The 22,321-nt window shown below is 23.1% G+C and overlaps 1 protein-coding gene across 2 annotated transcripts in view; it reads left to right on the forward strand.

The window, feature by feature from the left end:
* Positions 1-22,321, forward strand: part of LOC132917478 (uncharacterized) — a 262,491-nt gene that overhangs the window by 8,149 nt on the left and 232,021 nt on the right. The window contains exon 2 of one of the 2 annotated variants that reach the window (XM_060978230.1): positions 11,155-11,333. The exons of the other annotated variant lie outside the window; for it this stretch is intronic. The gene's annotated coding sequence lies outside the window, so the exon portion shown is untranslated. The remainder of the gene's footprint in view (positions 1-11,154; positions 11,334-22,321) is intronic. 2 annotated transcript variants of the gene reach the window in all.

Raw genomic sequence — 22,321 nt, forward strand, 5'->3', positions numbered from 1 at the left:
AATTGGATAATTAAAATTTTTATAGTTAATTTCTATAGCATGAAAAATGTCAAAATACTTTGAAAACTATATAATTTCTAAAAACTGTCAATATAAATATTTGGCAAAAGTTTTGAGTAGTTGAGCTTATTCATTTTTGAAGTACAACAAAAAATTGGTTTTGTTGAAAACTACAGGTGTTGCAAAATTATTTCCGTTTTTCACTGTGTTTTGTTAATTTCCTGATTATTAAGAAAAGTACTAACATTTTTACTACTTTTGATTTTCTATCAAATATGCTTCATTAATCTAATTTTCTTCCAAAAACTATAATTTAAAGTTGAATATTGAAGTATTGAAGTATTTTTGTTGTCCAAAAGGTGATGTCCAACATAAAAACAATTAGTGTTAATTTGAGTATTTAAGTTCAATCATTTTTTATTTATATTTGTATAAGGACCTGATATCATAAACTTTCATATACATATTATTCTCGTATATCTTGTACATTTTTTATATTGAAATTGCTATATTTATATGGTGTATTTACTAATAAATAATTATATGATATCAAATTATAATTGCAGGACATATAATTATTAATCAATATTATTGAAAATAATTCTAAATTACTAAAAATTATGAAGTCATTTATAATATGCAGAGAAAAAAATTAACATCTTATTTTTTTTAACAAAGCAACCTGCCGTGTTTAAGGATTTTAAATGATTTTTTCAGCCTTTCACAAGTATATTCTAGTTTCATTTCTAAAGACAAATATTAAAATATAAACCTAAGGTAAGATACATCAAAAGAATTTTTATAGATTTATATATTATACTTTTCGAAAATAAAATATCTTTTTTTTTTAAAACTTCGGTTCTTTTTTTCCAGATATTTTACTTATTATGTCTGTTTCTGACACAAAAATTATTTCTTATGTTCACCAACTTTTCTTTTGTTCTTTCAATTTTTTACTTGGTCGTTTTTATTTAGGCTAATAATTCACACTTTTGCAGACAGATTTACACTTTTTTTCTAATCAAAGTAAAGAAATATGTATGTTTTAAAATACATTTCTTAAAAGAAAAAGAAAAAGAAAAAAGATAAACCTATTTACCCATGTTTGAGACATTTTCTTTGGTTTAGAAAATGATTGTTGTCTATAGCTTAAAGATATGAAGTAAAGATCAGTCCTTGCACCAATGCTAAGTTTATAATAAAGTTCATTATAAATATTAATTTTATTTCATGGACTGGTTTAATTAATTTTTGAAAATGCACGAAATAATTTTAAATAGACTAAATGTTCTTTATTACGCAAAATATATTATGTTTTCACTTATTATGTGTACGGTGTACCTACATATTATAATATCACTTTACGTGTAAAATATCTGTTGTGTGTAGCGTGAGTGTACCATTTTTAAATTTAATCTTCTAAAAAATAATATATTTATATATTTGTTTGTCCCTCGATATTCATGTTTAATAATTTATTTTTCACATTATATTTCTATCTATATTGTATCACGTGGTTAGGATAATCATATTATATTTTCACATTTTACCTATTATAATACACAATATTTTTAACAATATTATAGATGTGCTAGTTATTAAATTAATTTAAAACAATTAATCATTTATTAAAACTTATTTTAAATTTAAATAACAATTATGCTTTGGTGATTCCCGTAGTTGGCGGTGGGTACTGCCTCTTGTGGGTTTTTAATTTTGATGAGTGGCGTTTTAATGAAGGGGGTGCTAAGGAGGCCCCCTCCTGAATCGCCTCAATTCTACTGTGACTTTCATTTTTATTCTTCATAATCATAAATTATTGCAATATAATGTGTAGGTATAAATAAAATGTATACACGCTATAAAAATGTAGTATATAAAAGAGAAAATCGTTCATAGAGTTTTGTTTTTTATTAAATTAAATTGTTGATTATAAATTGTAATTATTTTTAATTTATTAGGGATCTTGGCGTAAGATTTTTTAAAACTCAAAAGGGGTATTGAGTAAAAAAAAAGATTGGGAAATACTGATATAAATAAACAAATATACTTGAATACCTTTCATGGTATTTTTATCATACAAAATCCCAATATGTTTACAACTTTAATGTTTTGTAATGCAATTTTTTTTTTTGCAATTGAAACTTATTTATTATACTTGTCTATAATTTTTTTAATAGATCACGTATACTCCTATAGTTTAAAATTACATAGACTTATTTAAATTTTTTATATTTACACGATAGAAACTGATATATAGATGTATAAAACTATTTTTGGCAGATATGTATTAAAAATCCTTTTATATTATATCAAAGTATTTAATGCAACGGCTAAAATGATTTTAGGATCAATTTATTCACGATAAACGTTTGGGTGGGAATATATGTAAAATTAATTTATACATGATCTAGAAAACACTTACTATGCTCTGACATATTTTTATTGCTAATACTTGAAATCAGATTTTTGTTGCAATTTATTTTTTTATCTATTGATTGGTCCAAAAGAATAAGATTTTGTATTATGTAAAGTAAACACATTACAATTACGGTAAATGTCAATTACAAATTAAGTGTTTAAGTATTTTTTTACTGAAATAAAAATTGTGTTTGCAATATAGGTATTATGATTCAATAATGCACGCAACGCAGTTTTTATCTAATTGTCGACATTCACTAACAATTTAGGTTTATGTCGACATTCACCGGTTACTATTCGCATTCACTCGCGACTGTGCACATACACAGTTACACGTATAATATAATTTAGGTATACCTATAAATAAACATCAGTACAATCCTTTATTTATTTTATAAAAGTAAACTGCAAATAAATTCAACTGACTGAATAAATATTTCTGTGGAATAAAATAGTACCTATAAAACTTCTGTAATATCATACCATATTCTTTGTTTTGTAAACTACGTGAATAATCTTATAATTCTTAGCTTGCGCAGTTATACACACAGTATTATTTATTAAAATTTCAATTTTTTTAAGGTACCACCATAGTTTATTTCTATAATGCGCATAAATCACAAAAACTTTAAGCCACGGATATTTTATTAGTTAAGTGTCCATTCGTAAAATTGCATTTGATTTAAAATCCACGAACAATTAAACTCATTATTTAATAATTAGATATTGTAATTTTTAATTATTATGATAAAATATTACTATTTATGATATGAAAAATTTATATATATTATATTAGTGTATAAATCAGTTATATTGAAAACATAAAACAGAGTAATAATAAATATCATTTTTTCCCTCTAATTTATTATTTACAAACAAAAATATAGTTTTAAATAATTAAATCGTTCTTTAGTTTTCATTCATGGCTTATATTTTAAGTTCATTGTGAAATAATTTATAAAACAATCACTACCTTTTAGTAATATAGTATGTACACAGCTTTTGGCTTGATTTATATCAAAATTATGAGCGCAATTTTTATTCAATTTTTTAATTTCAGTATTTCAGTATTTCTTCTAAGTTTAAACACTAAATAAGTTTTTATCCATGAAGAATTTATAAAAATATAAAACAACACTGTTGTCATTTATACATGTAAAAATGCATATTATTTTTTAAGGAAAAAATAAAAATATTTGAAAATTATTATTCTATTTAATTTAAATGTTGTCATATCACTGAAATAATTATTTTTAACAATAATTTAGAACAGCAATAAATCAAAATAGTTACTATCATAGTCTTAACTTAGAAATTTAACTAAAATCGTCGTATTAAAATCTAGATATATACCAAAGTGTAAAAACAAAAAGTTCAAAAAGTTTTTGTTTTAAATTGATAAAATGTTAATTTAATAAATTGAAATATAAAATGTTTAACATGCTCATTAATTTAGCTGCTAATTTATAAGTACCTATTTGAACTCTTGTAATGTAGTACAAGGTAAGGTTAAATAAAATATGAGTATTAATAACCTTTAAAGTTAAATTAACTTTGTAAAACAACTCTTTTTAAGACTTAAAATTAGATACGATTGTGATTGGTGGCCTGATGTGTTATAAACATAGGCCCAACTATTGTTTTAATTATCAAGAACAAAGTAACTATACGTTTAGTTATGTCATTAAAGTCATTATAGAATATATGCATGTAATCATTGTAAACAATGTAAACATTATAAGTTTAATAAATTAGATGAACATTAAAATAAGATTAATTAAAGTTAGTATTAGCGTTTAGCATTAATTTTAAATACTAATGTTAACTAATAAAATTACTCCAATTTAACTACCTATTGTATTCAATTACAAAAAAAAAAAATTATAAATTATGACTCATTATACAATCTTTTTTTAAAATTGATTTATTGCTATATAAAATAATATAATAATACAAATTGGTACAAAATCTTGTTGAATTATATACTTACCCTCTCTATCTTCAATGTACATTTGGTTTTAAATTAATATAAGTTAATATCCAAATTAAAAAATCTTTAGTTTTATTTATTCTTCTATATTTTACATATATAAGTACATAGTTAATAAATTAAACGCATAAAATATTAACTACCTAGCGTTATAATTAAGAAAGTTAATACTTGATATACTTATATATATATATATATTTAATCGTAATTTAAAAGATTGGAATTGTATTTTGTAAATTACATTTAGTGATATCAAATATTATAACCTTTTCATATTTATATGCTAAAATATAAATTCAAATTATTGAAATTAAGTATAAATTACGCACTAGAAGTTTTAATTATGATAAAGGTAGGACAAATGAATGTGTAAGACAGTGTTCTTAATTAAAAATAATAAATTATAGTAGTTAAATGATATTGTTATTAAGACATTCAAAAACCAAGCTCCCCTTAATAATTTCCATTTACGGAGAAGGAGAACTATTATTCTTTATTAAGATTTTAAAACAAAACTCATAAGATTTTAAGCCCATTACAAATGCTTTTTTAATTTTAAGTTATGGTTTTGAGATACTCTACTATAATAGGTACTAGATTTTACTCAATTAAGTATATCAATAGCGTGTCCAAGAAATTTTAGGTTGAACAAATACCCTTACCCTTACTTATCAAAGTATTTTATGGAAACTAATAAGTAATACAAATTAAACTAATAGTCAATAGATTATAATGAATGATGTATTTGAAAGGATACATAAAACAATTTAAAGAACAAAATTACATTATTTAACGTTTAGTCACTGCGTCATTTAATGCTTTTCAATTTTAAGCTTTAAGCTGAACAGCTAACATAGTAAGCCAACAAGACTATTAGTCACTATTAAGTTGATTCTAAAATAAGCACATTTTTTAAACAATAATTAGCAATACCTATGTATTACTATTTTACAATACCTAAAAAGTAGAAATTATTCTTCATTGATACATCATTAATATTTTAAGGCTATAAAATACTATTTTTAATAGATGATTTAAGTATATTTTCTTCATTGAGATATGTTTATCAAATTAATATAGAAAAACCCATACGTATAGACCAGATTTTAGAAATTAACAATGATAAAATATAAATATCTTACAAATACTGATCTCTAACACACACAATCGCAGTATAATCATACTCATAGATAAAATAATACATAATATTTAAAAAAATATATTATTTTTTTTATATAATTTGTTATCAAATTTTCATATTTTTAAGGACTTTGATGTGCAGCACTCATTAGCACACGGAAAGATCTATCTTTCAAGCTTAATGCTTTCCCTAAAATCAATGAAGAGCACATATTCTTAGAATTTTTAATTGTTATCTCTAAATTTTTTATGAACGATGTTGTGTCTTCTTTTTCTAGTTCTATATTACAAGAAAATATTTTACCTTCAGTTAATGTGGATCTTAAGGTCCATCATCCAAATTACTCCTCAATACTTCATGATGATTATAATCAACTAGACATTTCTTGATAGAATGACATAATGACCTTATTTATTTTTTATATTCTTGTCTTCGGGTTATATTATGTGGATAATTATATTGAAAGCTACTTTTTCGTGAGGTTTAAATTAAAAATGTAAAATATTTGAATATTATAAGAGATAAACTAAAGATTTATACTAAAATTATTTTTTTTACCTTAATATTTAAAAAAATCTGATTATATTATGTACTCGTAAGTATAATATATAGGTAAATTTATATTGGTGAAAAAAAATGAAAATGAAATTTTATTTAATGAGATTAAAATCTAGAATGGATTGATATGTAATAAATATGTGGTTCTTTGTTGCCACCGTTCTTCGTGAATGTTGCCCGTCCATGTCGTTCAGTTTTAATTAGAAACTATTCCACTCATGTATTTTATTTTTTCAGGCGTGTGGAGAGGAAGATTATTTGATATATTGATATTTATATGCATATATTATGAATTTATGAATAGATATTATAATATATATATATATATATCAGTATATCATTAAGTACTTAAGATTTTACACTGATCAATATAAGTTTTCATAAAACTATTGTTGATTATGTTTTTTATTTTTTTTTAATATATATGTTTACTACCATAAAAACTATTTTTTCGAGTAAACATAGCATATACATTAAAATACTATAATATTAAAATTAGAGAACACTAACACAGAACCATAGGTCCACAGCAGGTTTGTACAACGTGATATTATGCATTAATGCTAATTGAAAATGTTATTCTTTTAATTAAATTTAAGAATGAATCCATGTTTCAGTGAATAAATAAAAATACATAGTTTCTCTGGTAAATACTCAGTACTTTAAATTAGGTATACGTTTTTAATTATAAGTTTACTACACTTCAAATTAGAATTATATTACGATTAATAAATATAAAATAATACAAATATGTAAACCTAGTCAAATTATAGCTAATTAGTAATTACATTAAATCTTAAATAAAAATATGTTTATTATAAAACATCATACTATAACTATTTGAAATACATCTGTAATATGCGATGACAAATTTAAATTTAAATTGTAAAAAAAAACTGTTAAAACAACAACTTTAATATAAAATATTTACTGAAGGGTCAGAAAGTTTAACCATAATTTGAACATTGAACATTTGGTTGCACCTGTGGCTGGTTTTTGTGAACTTCCTACAATTAAGATCTTTATGACAACATTTCTGTTTAATTTTTATAATAAAACTTTTAACACTAAATTACGTGACTAAATACATTTTTACATTAAAAATCATCCGGGAAGTTGTACCATGGTATAGTTGTAGGTATCAAGTGTACTTTGTTATTAAGTAGGTAGGCCATTTTAATAATAATTGTTAAAATTGAATTCAATGACATATTATTGTATCTTTATGAAAATAGATTCCGAGCGAAGACCGTCTGTAAGCTTATATATTTTTTAATATATATATTGTTATTAATAATTTATTTTTTAATTAGTAATACAGACAGATTTGATTGTGTCAAAAACTGGTTTTTCGTAAACATTTTCATAGTTTTTGTTCATTAAGTTGATGAAAGACACAAAAATAATAAAGACAAAAGAAAAAACCAAATATCATTGTTAAACTAATGCATTCATAGCTCAGAATCTAGATAAGTAAGTACGTACAATCAGGTGTATTAATTATATAAACTTGTTGGAAATTATTGTACACATTTTATTTTCAATTTGTATACTCGATTATTGTACATCAACTAATGTGTATTAAAATTATATAACATTAAAAATGCTCTTAAATATATTTTATTATACCTATTCACATCAAATAATAACAAGCATATTAATTTAAAATCCACTAGATTTCTTAGTTATAACTAGATACAATTGCATTATATTTTTTTCTTTTTTCAAACTTTTTGGAATTTGTATCAGTAATTTATACGAATCATACTGATTTGAAATTATTAGCGAAATTTTTTTTTTTTTTGCATATTTTCGCATATTTAATGGTCATTGCATATTTTTAGGAAATTCAAAATGTATTGCACATTGTAGCAAGATTAAAAAAAAGGTATAAAATAATATTTTGTCGAGTAGAAAATCAAAAATAAATTTTGTAGTCACAAAATAATAATTGAAAAATTATGAGATAAACTTAAGATCAACTTCATGATATTTATCAAGACTTATCAATACTCAGTTGCTTCAAATATGGCTCAATCACTTCGGTTGACATCGAACGATCGTTCTCAGTATCTAATTATACAATGACAGTTAAATGTCACAGCTTCACTGAAGATAAATTAGAAATGCATATGGTCATTCATTTTAATAATAAATAAAATATAAATAAATTTATTAACTCACAAACTTTTAATGTCTTTTTTAAAATTGTGATGTAAATTATTAACATTTTCTAGTTTACTTGTTACATATTTTTATTATTTTTTATTCATTTTCGTGTTAAATTAAATTAAAAAATATATTAATTTACAATACCTTTATATATATATATATATATATATATATATATATAAATACACAAATTTGTGATGTAAATAATTTAAATTGTATTGCATATTTTTACAATTTTTACTGCATATTATATAGCATATTTTGATACTTTTTAGTGCAAAAAATCCGCACTCTAGTTATAGCCGTTGAAATTGCAAGAAATAAGTTCATGTTTCTTGTAATTATTATTATTTTTTATACACAATTAAAAATAATTAAGTTTTAATAATATCTACTGACCTACGTTTTTATAAAATACAATTTACAAATATTAGCTAAAGTAGCCAACCAAAAAGTTGTACTGATTTTATGTTGAAAAAAAACATACCTACATAGTTTGTGCTACTCAAGTTTGGTTAAGGATAAAGCTTAGACTTTTGGAAAACATAGATCAATGTGTCGAATACGTTTTATGACTTTCCTTTTTGTCTATTGACTTGGGAATTCAAAAGGAATGTTGACCTTATTCTCTTATTTCTCAAGTTAAAATTACAGATCTTATTGTTTCATTTCGTGGTCAAATTGGAATTACATTCTTTTAAGGTTTACAGTTGGAAAAGAAATGGCGTGATGTATATCATATATAAATAAGTTTTATGATTTTCAATTTGTCATTAATTTTAATTTTAATATACTTAATAATAATATAATATTATAATTTATAATAACATAAAATAATGATTAATAAATGCAAAATATAATAGTTGTAATAATATTATAATATAATATAATATAATATATTTACTGAACGCGTTTATTTTCCTTTGGATAATATTTAATTTATTTTTAAAAAATAAAAACTTACATACTAAGTGATAAGTGATAACAGTATCTTAAATTTACATTACTAATACAAATATCGTAACTATGAAATGTATTATTACTTGCACAATATGTAAATATTGATAAAAAGCCTGATAGGATATCCACACTTAGATTATCTAATAATCACTCTTTGAGTTTTCTCATCTTAACACAGGATATTGAAATAATATTTGAAAGTATTGATAAACTATTGAGTTCTAAAAACAATAATTGTGTAATTAGACAAAACCATTCATGCTAAAATGTCTTTAATATTTATCAATAACTATCATATTTTTCATAAACTTTTGAAAATTATTGAAAATATCAAAAAATCACCTCTAGAAAATTACCACATAAACTTTTTTCTTGTCAAATTTTGTACAGCTTATTATTCAATAAATGAATAAAGACATTAAATTGGTTCGAACTCTTTTAATCAATAAGTACATCCTTTATAGTGTTCAGGATGTAATACGTCATAGTATTTAATACAGACATAGTATTAACTATAAAGTATAAATGTATAATATTATATTATTATCATATTCTACCATCTGTGATAGTTAAACGTTTCAGATACGCAATTATTCTTCGTTGAATATATAACTGGGCAGTAAACAAATAATAGTCATATGAGTTAACTGTAAATTGTACACTGCGAAGAATCATAAATGGAAGTCAATAAATAATAATCAATTTCACTCGGTTTTTAGTCTTGTGAAATAAACGTCCGTTTCGTAACATTTTAGATTTTGCTAAAAGATATCGGGTTTGAATAATTGTACTAGTAGTGGTTGTTTTCGATTTTTTGAATTATTTTTCTAGAAATAAATAAAAAACCTTATTAGGAACCGTTAACAAATGTAAACAAAATAAATCTCAGTTAATCAAGGTTTCTATCAACCTCTACTTACCAAGGTGACAATTTTTTAAATTGTATATAGAAAGTATATAAACCAAATAGACATTAAAGTATAATAATCTAATTGCATTATAATTTAAATGAAATGTGTTAATTTGAATATTTAAAAATAACCCATAGAGTATTACTCTATGAAATTGAAATAAATAATAACAACCATTAATGGTTCATAAAAAAATGCTATATACACTCTAGGTAAATGTGTTTGCATATATGGCTAATAAAAATATGTCATAGAGTGCAATATCAATGATTTGAGTAATGAGTATATGACATACTCTCTTAAACAATAATAGTTAGTTTTCATCTCTTTCAATAAGAAACAATAAATTATATGTTAATATACTATCAATGATTTTCTTATCCAACATATTAATGGAAAATTATTCATATAGTACATATAATTGTTGTTCTTTGAATACATTATGCAGTATAAACACTTTGAAACTTCTTCTATCATCAAATTCATTTCTACTTTTTTCCAGAAATATCTATGTAAAAAATAAATAATCTTTAATGGTTCATAAAAAAAAAAACTTATTAAAACAGCGAATAATATTTTGAATTGTATATATTTCATAACATCGTTGTAATGCGAATGTGTGTTGGTATGTATTTTAAATTATACAGACATGCAGTTACATATAGCGTATAATACGATGAAAATAATATTGGAATCAGAGGGAAAATCCACATCGTCTATACTATAATGCACTTGTCGTAGTCGTAATGTAACTCACTTTAAACTCGAACAGTATAATATGTGCATTTTTTTTTTTAACACTTTAAGTAGGTACCTATGGCCTAAGGTATGATTAAAAGAAAATCCTATGAAACTTATAATAACATTTATTATCATTGTTGTTATTATTATTATGATTGTTGCTCGATCGTCCAACTTCGGATTGAGTACGGGTGGTAAAAGTAATTTAAAAAGTTTCTCGGTCTAGAGTTTTATTCTCATTTTCTTTTTTTGGAATATAGGCACATTATCCCGTCAACCACGTTCGGACGACCGTTGTGCGTGCGCGCCCACGACCTTTATTCAACTGTACGACATTTACCAAGCAAAACTAATTTATCGTCCTCGATCCTCGAACCCTTTTTACTGTGTCTAACAATTACCACACAGTTCAAAACGCGCCTTAGAGTCGGCGCCGAAGGTAAAACAATTTTACACTTGTATCAAAATATTAATTAGTAACAATTACAGAGGTTCAAGACAATGCAATAATTATAATAATAAGAGGGAATGATTCGTTAAAAGTAAGAGAGTTTTACCACAGAATGCAGTGTTTAGATTCATCCTGGTTTTTGTATAGGTATACAAATTTCTTTATGGATATTTAAATAAGTTTCTGTACTCATATTTAAAGTAAAAAAAAAATAGTTTTAATTTACATTATTAATATTTAATATACTTATATAATATGTGATATAAATAAATATTTTTTGTCTTTTTGTAATTATTACGCAAAAAATATAGTATAAGTCATATTATAGGTATGTGTCACACTTGGTCCCCAAATTATTGGTCTTAGCATACACAGTTATTTAATACATATATCGCCCTATATTTTGACGGTGTTTAAAATTAAATTGATTTTCCAGAAAATCTAAAAAAAAAAATTTAACATCAACATACAAGTATTTTTTTTTACCGTCAGTATTTCGAATGTATAGAGCTAAAATGTAAGCTATTATACGTACTATATGTCTATTTACGTCAACAATAGCGGTAAGTTTATGTAAAATGTTAACTCTATTAACGGACGATTAAATAATAAAATTCTATAATTGAAATTATGTGTTGCCGATATTGTTTAAACTGTAGTAATAACAAGTAAAACAACCAGCAGGAAAATTCATTTGCCATAAATCTGTACACGCTCATGATATTATCTATAGTATTAATTTTTATCCATTGGCACCATTTAAAATTAAATTCATACTAAATATGAATCAATAATTGCTATTTGCTTTATATGATAAACTAATATTTGTTTTCATTATAAATCTACATTAATCTATTACTTGATTTTAAAATTGACATTTCATTAATCATATGCCAACAAATAAATTAAGTTAGGTTATAATAACTAAAAACTAACAACTAAATTGGATTAGCATTTTTATTAAAATGATTTATTATTTAGGCATAAACTTAATTATTGTTCAATTATTTTTAAATATGAGTATGATTTTGACATTATATTATTAGAGATGTGTATATTACACATAATAAAATATATTGGCAATAGAGTTTTGAAAATTCTTATTTATTATTAGGAGACAAGTGTTACATAATGTTTGGACATTTCGGGTAAAAGTTAAATAGTTTTTAACAAGCAAAAATTCAAAATATAAAAAATCAAATAATATTTTTTGGGATAAGTATTTTTTTATATCTGTTTCTCGAGTTTTTTTATATAACTTTACATGTCATATATTGTTTACATTACAGTTATAGAAGCTACATTTTTTTTGCTCTTGCTCAATAATTTATCAATTGATACACATAAAATATTACAATTTTTCAACGACCTATCTATATTTTAATATTAAACTTTTTGTATATATCAATTTATATATAGGCAAGTATCTGTGTCTAAGCAGAAAAATACACAGAGAAAATTCAAGGTTTAACTTAATTATCATCATGCATGTAAAAGATAATTATTCAAAATAAAAAGTTATTATGGTTTATTATTTTAATCATTATTTAGGAAAAATATTTTTGTTGATTATTGGAAGCATTTTTATGCATTATAACATTTGTTATAATATATTGCTCTAAAATTTAAAAAAAAAAACTATGTTAAGATTAAATTTTTAAGCAGTTCTATTTTTTTCACACGGTCATGTTTTACTATTCAATTAATGATTTTAATTATTATTTTTCCCGATATTTAAAACATTAAATATACGTTTTATTATTTTGTATGCTTATAAATACTAAATAAAAATATTTAATATGAATTTAAATTTATCAAACTCAAACAGTTTTTATAATTACTATTAATCAATATATTAAGTTATGATAAAGTGACAATAACACACAAGAAACTTACATGCTTTATTCAACCAAAAAAAATTAAATAATTTATGGTATAATTCCACCAAATATTTTAACTTTGGATATAAAATAAAGATAGGTATATATATTTATCATGAAAAGTTTGAAAAGTACCTTTGTCTAAAACTAAAATATTCCATCTTAAATTAAAAATATAAACGAAACACAATTTTAGTTTCAAGTGTTATTGTTTTCAACGGTGTATGACTATGTAAACACAAGCGTTACTGCGTTGATACAGATTCACGACAATGAAAATTATGTAAACAATAACAATATGACTACATATGCATATTATTATACGGTAATTTTCTGTTGTTTTGAAAAGAGATTTTAGAGTATTTAAAGTAGGTAACGAAAATATTAAGGATTAACATTTTATATTAAAAGACCTTTTAATAGTGTATTTAGGATAATAGTCACATTGAGGACAAGCAATACCTATAACCTACAGAAGATAGCAGGCAATTTATAAGAATACAATTTAATATTAATATTATATATTTTTAGTTTAGTTTATTATATACAATACCTAACTTATTTTCTACACTTATACATCAATAAAAAACTTATTTCTAATTTATTTAATTTAAGAGCAAAGTACTAAATACAATCAATTAATATATAAGATAGCTAAATACTAAAAAAAATATACCTAATGAATTTAAATGTTTTTAAATTATTACTCATCATTTTACGTAAAATCATTATGTTTTTACAAATAACAATAATAATAAGAATTATAATAAATTACAATATTATTTTAACGAAATGTGTAAAATATATCGAAAGAATAGCTTTTTTTTAAATGAAAAATCGAAATATTTTACACATTTTATGCATTTTAAAATTAGGTTTGAATATTTTAAGTTAATTTACACTACTTATTGAATATATTTCCATTTTATAAAATGTGCAGAATACATTTCTCAAATAAAGGTTCATATGCATGCAAGTGGAATACTATAACATTACACATACATAATATACGCGGTGTCTCACGGCCCACGAGAATTTATTAATTTAGTGTAGTGAGGTAATGGAGTTTACATTGCTGTCACTATTTTAAAATAGTAATTGTTTATGAGGTATCTTGTATATTACTGAGGTCCCTAATAACATATGGTTTTGAAGTAAATTTATAAATCAAAAATATTAATCATACAACATAAAAAATATTGTTCATTTTTCTCTAAAAAAAAATCAACGTGTGGATATAAATCTTATATAGATATACGAGTATTTTCCTTTTGCCCAGTGAATTGGACCATTAGTTTAAAGAGAGTTTATTCTACAGGCAATTTACTTGGTAATAAGTTGTACTGGTTTTCAAATAACTGTATCGATTTCATTGTACCAACTCCAAAACAACACACTTCTGGATACGTCACTAATACAGAATTATAAAAACAAACATTTTAATAGATTCCATTTGAATGTACCTACAACCTACATAATTGATTATAAAATAGACAATAGTTAATAGTACAAAAGTATAAAATAAAACCAACCATAATTCTTTCCATTAAATATAATATCATACTTACCTGAATTTAAGTAAAACCGTTTATATGGGTTTCTACCCGATTTAACCTTGTCTTTGTTTTACACATAATCACTCATAAATTGAATTATAAGAGACTGTTTACTTTAATAGTCTTCCCCTTCTGTTTCATATCATTTCTAATAGAGAAACCTAACTGATCTGATTATCTTTTAATAGTATTAAATGAAGCAACTTTCAATTTGTGATTTTGCCAGAAACCACCAGATAAATACAATTTTTTTTTAATACAAATATATATATATATTTATATATTTATATATATATTTATATTCCCATTCACTTGTCTGTGGTCTTAAGAATATTTTCATGAGCTGATTAAATCAATGTAAATTAAAAAAAACAAGGGTGATTTGGCACAAAAACAAAAAACTAAACAAATAAAACTAAAACTATAAGGTATTATTGTAATATAATGGATAAAATAACACTTTTTTTTAATAATGGTCTTAAGAATTAATGTTTTTTTTTCCTTTTTTTATATTTCAATGGCCATTTTATAAAACTTATATTTATCTGTGTATCTCAGTAAGTAATATATTTTTTATGTAAAAATATATGCTACATTAAAGTTAAAAATGAACACGTATTTTTACATAATATAATACAGTATTAAATATGGAATAAAGTGTGTCTATAAAATTGTTTGATCAAAATAGTTGAAATAGTTATGTGGTTTTAATTTTTAGGTATAGATAATACTATAGTTCTCTGCGACGTAGTACATCGTGTATTGTATACATTTTGATACACGTGGCAAGTATGTCGAAAATGCTTTATACAAATTCAACTTTTTCAGAATGGGTGCAAAATTTTAATATGCAATGTTGACAACGAGCAACACTTCGTGCAAAGTAAAGATATTAAAATAAACCATAAGCAGGGATAATGTATCCTACACGTTTCGAATAGTTCATCCATGTTTCTTTGACTAAAAAATCGATGTTTCTCATGCATAATATTGTACGGCTATTTAAATAGTTTTCGATTTATGTATTATATAATTATTGCTCGTTTAATTATTTATGATCATTGAATGATAATGGTGCACGTCTAATGCGAATAGGGTTGCATGTTGAAAATACGGGAAACGTTAAACATTGTCGTGCTTTTGTAGACTGCATTCAAATGAAATCAAATTAGACCTTTAATATAGAGTTTACAGTTTAGAAAGTATTGGTGCATTATCCATTGAAACGGAAATAAAATAAAAAAGCTTCTCTATATAATAACGATTAATAGATTATTTATTAATTTTTATAATTCAAAAATACAATAGAAAAGAAAGAATAATAATAAAGAATTGTTAAATGTACATACGTGTTACATGTGAATAATACATTTAACAATATTATTGTTTAATTATATAACACAGGCACAATCTATAATTATTTGGCTTAGTCAGCAAGTACTATAAAATATTCAATATTATCAGTTTTATGGTGATCTAATCCCTGTAATAATTAGTCATTATTTAAATTGTAGATTTTTTTTTACTATATTTTACAGACTACAATCATATATATATAAGCAATTATTGAATCAAACACGAATTAATATATCAAATGTATTTCTTAATACGAAAACTGCCTTTGAGCTTGTCATCATACCTATCCGGATTTGTTGACTCTATCTTATGATCTTAAAATAAATTATGAATTATAAATTTATGATAAAATATGTAACATGTATTATATTTTATAGATAAAAATATTTTATATCAGAATATAAAATTAAAAACTGAGGGGAGGGTGGAAATTTGAAAAAAAAATTAAATGAAATTATTCAAAGAATATTTTTTTATGATTTACATTACATTATAGTTTTAGATTATTATCATTGTGATAAAATCATCATAGCGTCACAACCCTCTGCCAAAAAACGTATGGGCACAGTGCCATACGTGCGACCGTACAAAATCGGTAAATATTTATTATTTCATACTTAACGCTCTACATAAGTTCTTTGTCAGGGAACACTAGACGTAAATTATTCCAATTTTTGCAGTTATTTTATTTTATTTTTCAATCTATCGCAATATTGTCAATTTTCATACTTGATAATTTGTAAAAATCGTTATATTTCTAATAAATATGATATAATCCCATGTTTACAATATAAACCGTCTAGAATGCACAAAATATATTACTTTGAATTAGAAATTAGTTGGTATTTTTTGGATTCTAACTACCAATATAATAAATTTAGGTTTCTTATATATTTTCATATACACTGTCTAATTATTGAATAACTTAAGTTATATTTGACCACGTAGGACTTTATAGTCACTGCATTAGCTATACCTATATAGCTTTACCTATTTTTTAATTGAACTGAATCTTTAAAAATAAGATAAGTTTGAACATAAAAAAAAAAAATTTTAATTTCATCAAATCAATATTTTAATCTTCCACCCTATTATTCAAAGTTTAGATATTCTAATATCCAGTAACGTCAGTGGATCCTACGTATTTGTATATATTTTATTTGTGTGCGCCACTATAATATTATAATAGTCTTAGTTTCTTAACTAAATGTTTCTGTCCATAAGTCACTGTCTGTCTAATATCCCTCGGAAATGCATAATATGCATACTAGTAGTGTTAAATACTTTTATTACTATGCCAACTCGTAATTACACACCGACGTTTCTTGATTTTTAATGAATGCACCTTCTTAATTAAATAATACTTTTCCTTAAGTGCGTCTTTCAAAAGTTGGTTAATGCAACATATTTTGAATGTATCGTAGTGATTGTTGAAGCCATATTATACGTCCCAAAAATGTATCTGTCATATTACTAACTCATAGTGGTAAGTATTTTATAATGGCTATAGTTTTAAATTTTAAATGTTTTAATACTGAATTTTGAACGTTTCTATAAATTATTCATTATTTTATCAATTATCTATTATTATAAGTTATTATAAATTATTTGAGTAACTATTTTCAAGTTGTTGAGTAGATATTCACATTTTATACATACTTCATTGATCATTTATGTAAATAAATAATTAAAATCTTCATTTGATTGTATTGATCGCTTAAGTAAATATTTAAATAAAATCTGAATTTAATAATAATAGGTAATAAGATATTTATACGAGGTACGCATGTTCATATTTTCAATATTTTCAATTTTGCTTAAATATTATTTTGTCTAATGTTAAATTCAAATCAAATTTTTCATTAGGTAACTTTAGTAGAATATGTTTTATGTAAAATTGTATTGTTTAAAATTTTTGAATTAAGGTTGAAATAATGAAATTACCTTATATAATAATGAACACTGTCAACTATTTAAGTATTTTTTATTGGTCTTTATATTGTTTAGTATTGGTTGTCCATTTTGTTGTAAAACAGAGATATGTAAAAATATACATATTTTTGCTTGATAATGACTGTAACCAAAATTGAAGAGGTTCATAATATATTAAAGATAAGTAACTTTGGTATTCCACAAAAGTAAACCAGTATTTATTAGTTTATTACACACTATATTAAATTTAGCTTAATATATAGTAATTAAGTATAAAAGTGCCTATGTATGTAAGACTTAAGCCTTTTAAACCTGATCATATTTCTTCATTGGTATTTATTGATTGCAATCAATATTTTACTCTAAAAGAACGTTTAATAAAGCCACCACACTGACTTATACTAACATATAACCACTATAAATTGTGACCAGGCTCATATGTATTTCAAAAATGAACATTCTTACTTCTAAAAATTATCTTAAAATTAAATAATAATTTTAAATGAAACGATTTATTAAAAAAAACTTTTGAAAGCTTTGACAATGGTGACAAAACTTATTACAATGCTTATTGGAAGTTATAAATTTATAATACATTAAGTTAAAGGTTATAGTTTTCAACTATAAAATTGAAGACCGTTATTAAATAATATTTGGTTACACCTTTAAATTGAAACAAATTCTTATAGTTATGTGACTTAAATTTTACAATCAATGCATTAAATAGCATTTTATAACTACGTTTATTATAACTGAGTTTTGATTAATAATTAAATATGTCATGATATAAACCAATAAAATTTAATAAATTTATTATCTAACGTCCTAACAGCAGTATGTAGATTTTTTGATTAATACACAAAATGAATTGATGTGATTTAAAGTTATTAAATCCAAAACGTCGTTAATATGGGTAAATCGTGTTAAAAACGCATTAGACTTTTCAAATATCTTTTCGCTTAAGTGATTTGTGAAATGTTTGTTATATTTTTCGTCAAAATCTACTTTTATTTCTATATATTGAATGGTTTACGTTTTTTGTAAAATATATGCAAACAGTGTATTATATCAGCTGAAGACGACTCGAAATAAATAATTCAGTTCTATATTTTTCATTACGTAAACTTTCTATTTTGTTTTGCGTGACAGCTTTAAAGATTATTTCTGTCAGTATTTAAATTCATCAAAAACTTCAATAACTAGAAAGTTCATTGATTTATTATGTGTTAGTTTTTAAATATTTTTGTATCATTCTAATATATTTAATGATCAACGTTTGTTTATTTGTGTTCAAATCTATGATATAATATTAATTTTTACTATAAAATTTTAACTTTTTTTTTTATGAAAACATACTTTTACTTTTATGATACAAAAACAATAAACTAAACACATGCCTGGATCTCAAAATTTGTAAATTAGTTAAACTTTAATAATTAATACAATTACCTACATTCAAAAAATGAGTATCATTTAACTAATGAATGTTTCACAGTTTATAAATATCCAAGTGCAGTTGTTAAATAATGTGTAATTACTCATTACTCATTAGTAATCTGTACCAGAAGTGAAATCCTGTGTTAGTTAAAAATATTATCACAGAAATCACGATAAACAAACCATGCCTATTTTCTATAGGCCAGCTTTTGGACGACTAGTGATTTTTCATACTTACAATTTACCAAAAAACGCCGTCAAGTATAAAAAAACCGATTTCCACAAACGAGGCCTATAATAGGACTTAAGGGTATACATTATTTAGTACATAAAGAGAATAGTAACTTGTGTATGTAATGTGTTTAGTCATAAGACATATTTCGACAATTTCTCTAAAATATCGTAAATGCTGGTTAATTTTTATTATTTTTCTTATAAACATTATGGAATGGATAATAGTATATAGAAAATCATCAAAAGAGAAAACACATTTCAATATAGTTTTTATTTGATAACAGCATTTTTAAACATGATGTCGTATGTAACTGGCACTAACCAATATAGCCTATACATTATTTTCGTTGTATAATTAATAATAATAAGTAATTTTCCTTTTTTTATTAATAATATTAAAAAAAAAAATCGGTTGCTCAATTCAAATCATTATCTGTACTCTAAACTTCTAAGAGTTTACATACAACTTTTGGAACATTAATAATAATTCTCAACATGATTTCCACAAAAAATGCATTAAATATAAAAAAAATAATAAAACAATAAAATTGTAAAACCATTATTTTGATTTTTCTTAGAATTAATTTTTAAATTTTATTATTAATTATAATTTTATTTCTACAAAAAGTCCCTATTTAAGGAATATCTGATACAAAATATTCATAGAAATTTTATAATAATAGTAGCACAACTTACAGCCAACTATAGTACATAGTACTATAGTTACATTAGTTTAATTTGAAATAGTTAGTTTGTTTTATTCAAATTTTAAGAATATTTCGAAGTAAAATGATTGGAATATTTCAAGCTATATTTCCTTATCGATTACAGTAAATGTTTAAATATTAGTTAAAAATATCCATTGCGATGAAAATGGGGATTGAAATTTAAAGGGTTAATAATAGTGATTATTATGTTTTTAGTTGAATTTTTTGTTATGTATATTGTTAAGTATAGAGGCGTTTTAATTTATAATTAATAACAATATACTCGGATATTATATATACATATATTTTTTTAATATCTTGTAATAAGATTGATTTTAGTTTTAAAAACTATTCAAATTATTTAACCTACGTATTATTCTAACAAGCTTTTGTTATAAAGTGGTTAAAAACCATTGTGTCAAGTAACTTTTTAAAAACCATAATATATAGGTATATCCTATAATATAATGAATAAACAAAAATAATATCTTCTTCATTTAGACCCTTTTACGCTTGAAGAACCACGTATCCGGTGATTAGCATTAAATGCTATCAGTGTGCTTACTCTTAGGTGTGTAAAAAACAGAAAACTTCATCAACAGATAGTGATCCCAAAGGTCTTGAGCTCATTTGTCATCCAAAGTAAACGAATTTAAAAACCGATAAAGACAATAGTCTTAAAAATCACGCCTTTAACTTAATAACATTCTCAGTGCATACTTCAATATAGCAACCACAGTTTCAAGATAAAATCATATTTATTACATATTAAATGCAATAGTAATATTTCATACTAAAAGACAATGCCAACTAAAAATATTTTATGATAAAATAAAACTAATATGTTTAACAATAATATTGTATTATTGCCCATGAAATCTGTTAGATTTATAACAAAATTGTATTTACTTTTTTTTTTATTTTGAATGATTACATTTTTGTTTTTTATATACTTTATCTAATATTATCATTGATCCAAATATTTTATTAGGTAAACATAATTAATGTATATTAAAAATGCATATACATATTATACTAGTACTATGTTGTATCTCCATTTTGTTTTAATTCTTCATTAGCTTCACTTAAAACTATTTGGTTTACATAACTTACCTCTCATTTACTTATACATTTTAAGTTATTAATGCATAAGTATAACTTTAAGAAAATATTTGCAATCATTTGAAATATTGTTTATTATAAAAATTGTGGAATATAATACCTAAATAATATCAATTACTGTATAATAAAAGAAACAGATGGGAAAATTTTTTAGTTGTATCAAAAACAGGAATGAACGACCACCTGATACATACTTCATGTAAACTATAAAACTGGTATCAGATCCTTTATTTTAATAATTCGTCTTATGGCCTCGAATATAATTTGAGCATTATAATAAATTATACTTTATAATGCTTTATAAATTAAAAGGTATTATTTTTATCTTGTAAAAATAAATATTTCTATATCGCGTACAACGTATTCATTATTTTAAATTAATTCAAAATTATCACCAGATAAAATTATTTATTTATTTTAAATTAATTTATAGATATAAAATAATTAAATTGAAATCATTTGATTATTTCCATATCATATAATATAATATTGTATCTGCCTATTTTATTGAAATAATCGCAACATTACTGTATAGTAATAACTAAGTTATGATTATTCGTAATGCCTAGAATATCGAATATAAATCAATGATCTTATACCAGAAATAATATATGATTATAATTAAAAGCATACCTATAGCTTAATATTCTCAGATATTTGGTTTTGCATAAATGAACATATGTTTTTGAAAAATCGTCCAAATTAAATAATTATTTAATTAATTTAGCAATACATTTTTTACAATAAAAATA

The sequence above is a fragment of the Rhopalosiphum padi genome, chromosome 1 (assembly GCF_020882245.1).
Source record: "Rhopalosiphum padi isolate XX-2018 chromosome 1, ASM2088224v1, whole genome shotgun sequence".
Taxonomy (NCBI): Eukaryota; Metazoa; Arthropoda; class Insecta; order Hemiptera; family Aphididae; genus Rhopalosiphum; species Rhopalosiphum padi.